The sequence below is a fragment of the Sinocyclocheilus anshuiensis genome, unplaced genomic scaffold, assembly GCF_001515605.1.
Source record: "Sinocyclocheilus anshuiensis isolate Anshui unplaced genomic scaffold, SAMN03320099.WGS_v1.1 scaffold330, whole genome shotgun sequence".
Taxonomy (NCBI): domain Eukaryota; kingdom Metazoa; phylum Chordata; class Actinopteri; order Cypriniformes; family Cyprinidae; genus Sinocyclocheilus; species Sinocyclocheilus anshuiensis.
In genome coordinates this window covers 3,273,868-3,278,447 of record NW_015547689.1, presented here as the reverse complement: position 1 = coordinate 3,278,447, position 4,580 = coordinate 3,273,868, and positions in this window count along the sequence as shown.

Here is a 4,580-nt window from a genome sequence, read left to right as displayed (position 1 = left end):
CGGCGGGGGGGGGGGGGGGGGGAGGTGTGCAGTCAAGTGACAGGGAATTTATGGGAGCACTTAGGCTTCTAGGGAAATAAGAAAGAGCGAGTAAAAGAGGCAAACACTTGTCTATGAATGGCTTATTAAAAAGGTGAGAAGTGAGTGTACTGTCTGGAAGGGGGTAATAATTGTGCTCTTAAAAGGGACTTCAAAAGGCCAGTCGTGTCGGTGGAAAACAGTTAGCAACACGTGAAGGAAATGGCTCACGAGGGTCCGCCGAGCTATCGGCATGTGGTGGATCAAACCGTCTGGAACGGTAGACACCATATGTCCAGCTGTCCTCGTGTCCATCTTTTAGTGGAACCACATTTGTCTCCCTGCTGTTATGTGCTAATAACAGTGCTAATATGGCGAAATAGGGTTGGTTATGACTTGCACTTCCGATAAATCACTCAATACAATACGTTCGTTTGTCAAGATTATGCAGCTACCGCAACAAACACAACTGCCTTGTAAAAACTTTTTTTTCACGTCGTAAAATCCGACGTATTTAATGCGACCGATGTGTTTCGCGTTAAATGCTCTTTTTCACAACATTATAGATCTGCGGAATTCGAAATGTCAAATTAACTGAAACCGCAAAGTATGGATAGGCCTATGTAGATTATTCGATTCGAATATTTTCGAATATAAGGAGCAGATGTGTTACGCAAGAGTTCACATATTGCTTTGTTACTGATATTTTTTTACTAATTGTTATTTTTTTAAACAAACATAACTGTAAGTCTCCCAAAAGTTGCAGTTTGATCTAGCTGACTGAATTGACTGCTTAAAGAAAACATGGTTGATATGCTATTTTCGCAACATTTACATTATTTAAAAAAAAAAAAGTGTGGTTTTTAAAACCTTTTTATAAAACCATGATCCATATATCATGGTTTTATATAAGTAAAATATAAGTAATATAAAATATATAAATATAAGTAATTTAATAGATTAACGCACCAAAATAAAGGCTGTGATGCAAATGGCTTTGTGGAACTGCATTTGTAAAACGTTTTAAAACTCATTGCATCCTTAGTTGCAACCAAAATATCACATTGTGATAAGATATAAAAATGTTTTGTGTTTGTTGTGTAACCACTAGTATGGATAATAATTACAGTCTGCACAAGTTGTAGGCTACTAGAGAGAATTTTAATGTTTTGGGCTATTACCAGCAGTTTGTTCTTGATTTCAGGGTAATATACAGTTTCGGTTATTACAGCAGAAAATGCTGCAAGGTCTGTTCTGCAGAGGCTGGCAAACAACCAAGCTTCCTTCCCTTGCATTGCGGTAGGGATTAGATGTTCTCTGCAAGTTTATTCATAGTATTATAAAATGGTGATGTAGCCTAGATTCAGTGGCTTACAAACGGTCCCTTGGAGGATAATGAAAGTAAAGAGACAAATATTGGGGGTTTTACTAAAAAACCTTGCTGGGTTAAGCATTGATATCAAAATTATGGTCTCCATTGATTTAACTACTCCAGATGTGGTTTATCATGGGACAAGGAATACAGAAGTCTTGAAGGGATAATTCACTCAAACATGACAATTCTGAGATAAATTCTGAGAACCTGTATGACGTTCTTGGACCCCACTGACTTTCACTGTGCAGACAAAAACATTTTTCTTTAAAATATTTATGTTTCTTAGAAAAGAAAGTCATTTTTATTTTTTGGATGAAGTATTCCTTTAATTTACTAAATGAACAATGATTCAGAATAGCTTCTACTTTCTAATGGGTTGTGTCCACACTGACTACCACATTGATCTCCCATAAAAACAGCACAACAAGGACATAAAGTGTTTGTCTAGTTATTAAATCTCTTGGAACATTAGAAACTCCCTAGAACTGCTTGAATTCCTCAGTCAGATCTTCAGAGACTGATTACAAATAGTCACTTAGCACCTCATCATAGCCAAGTCTTATTACTCCAAGGCTTTTTTCTCTAGTGGCCAAGTCTTGCTACTTATTCAACATCTGAAGGCCTTTTATTTATTTTTATTAATTGAGGTCTTTGAGCTGTTGACTCTGACATGGATCTGACAATGATTATAGAAAAAAACAATTAATGGTGCTTTTTAGCATGCAAGTATTTCAGCAAGTATCTGGAATCTCAGTCCTTTCAGCTGCAGTTTGCTTTGTCTTGCCATCATTTGATCTCTCACTGGAGTGATCCTGACACGTCTGTACAAATGATAAATGACACAAATGTACTTTTTAATGGTGATTTGGAAATTTTTTAATGCCAGTCATCATTTTTATATTTCCATGTCACCAATAATTGTTTAACATAAAATTAAATGTATCTATTCTCATACTCTTCCGCACAGGTGCTGTTGAGTGTTTATGAGCAGCCATTGATTTTTGTAGGAAATCCCACATCCTGCTTCTCATAAGACAAAGGTAAGAACCCCTGATGTGTTCACAGGAGCTCACAATAGATGACACATGCGTTGTAATCCAGAACCATTTATTCATGTACTGTAGAGGAACCACTGCTAATTTATTAAAAGTAATCATATTTGCTGAAATCTATTTCAAAATATATATTCCCAAATATATTTTCTACCAGTATATATATATATATATATATATATTTATATTAAAGCCTTCATATATTTCAGTCCAAGAAAATACATTCATATATGTTACATTTGAAGAAAAACTTTATTTGTGCAAACGTATATCACATTCCATCCACATTTGCATTTAGCCAAAATGTAGGCTATTGTAAGATTGGAAATGTATTTACCGGAAATACATTTTGGAATATATTTTGGTATATGAAGGTTGAAACTAAATATCACTGTTTACAACATATATTTAGCTTATATTTTAAATATATTTTGAAAAATGCTTTATGGTGGTGTTGTTTTTTTTTTGAGAAAAGAGGAATGTAATAAGGACTTATTGCACGCTTCTGAAAAGTTATATTTCCTATTCCCATTTGGCCTGTTATTATTAGTCATTTCATTTGCAGTCTCTTGCGAGTTTCACCATTGATTTATGAGGCCCTCTTTCACATATAAAATTTTCACGGCATGCAAATTCTTACAAAAAGTCCTGTTTATTACCTGTTAGATAAGCCTCACAGTTACAGTTGCAGGCTTTAAATGAATGCATTTAGGGTCAAGCAAAAAAAAAGAAAAAAAGAAAGAGAGAAGTCTTAAATATCCAGTGCAATTAAGTATAAGCAGATGATACCACACAGGAGAAATAAACAGAGGGAATTATCTGGACTGTGCTCATAATTGAACATGTGAGACACCGCAAAAAACACTAACAAGAACGTCTGAGATCTTGTGCAGCTGAGACCGCGAGCAGAAATGGAGCTTGGATGTGATGTCTGTTGCAAAAACTCAAGAAGAAGAGAAGTCAAAGCAAGATGACTAATCTCTGGGCCCTGGATGTTTTTGTGCAAAGATAAATCAAGTGAAGCAACGTCAGGTCTCGTTAGTAAACGATGAATCAGGTCGAATATATTGCAAATACGACCCGGAGCGGTTTCCTGGAAAATCCTGACATCATTTACACAGCTGCTCATGTAAACGGATCATCCTGAGCCTTTATTACACTTGAGAGTTCTGTGGTGGAGTTTCCTACAAGTGGTCAGCCTTTACCTTAGGATCCATCAGGGAGGTGAAGACCTCCCACTGGTGTCTGGGTAGAAATGGACCAAAGATAGACAGGACTAAATGTAAGATGATGTTTTAATGACATTTCTTAATGCTTTTAACTGCTACATGTGTTTTTCTCATTAGAAATTAGACAAAGTATGTTTTAGTTCAGTATTAGACGTCTTGAATTCCACTGTGAGGTTTGTCCATTAGTTATTTCTCATTTGCAATGTCTATTTGCTTAAGTCTAGAGGTGTCTAGCATGTTGACAAGTTGACAAAGAGAACTTTGATTAAAACAAGAAAGTGTTTGAGCTTTCCCAGAGCTCATCCATGACTTATACCTTAACCTGACAACAAATCTCTCTTAGAAAACCGATACTGATGACTCTTCTAACCCTTCCTGCATATTTGACACCCTCCCACTCCACAGCATTAGAGTCTCATGATCATGACTGACTCGTACTATAGCCACAGTAAGTTTCAAACATTTAGATACAGGCTTGAGGAAGTTTCTGGCAGTGAACTGATCTGGATGACAGTGGGTGCTACTGACGTTTCATTGGAGGTTATGGGAGGTGAGATAAGCCGAAGGAAAGAATACGGACTGAACACTTCAAAGCAGAACGTGTCCACTATGTCATTGTAAACGGGTATATGGCCAAACTACCGGGGTGGAAGAAGATAATGCTTCAAAAGTATTTGAAAGTAGGAGATAAAGATTTCATCAGTGCCCAATAAATAACCTTCTGTGGTGTATGTTCACAGTAAGATGTCATGGATGCAGCATGCAGCTTTGAAGCATTAAAACAAGAGAAGGGTATCACAGTTTACTTGGTTCAGATATCGAATAGCAGTAATGACACTTCTTTATTTCTTTTCGTTATTTTTTCTTCTATTTATTAAGCAGATTTCATTCATTTGAATGTGTAGC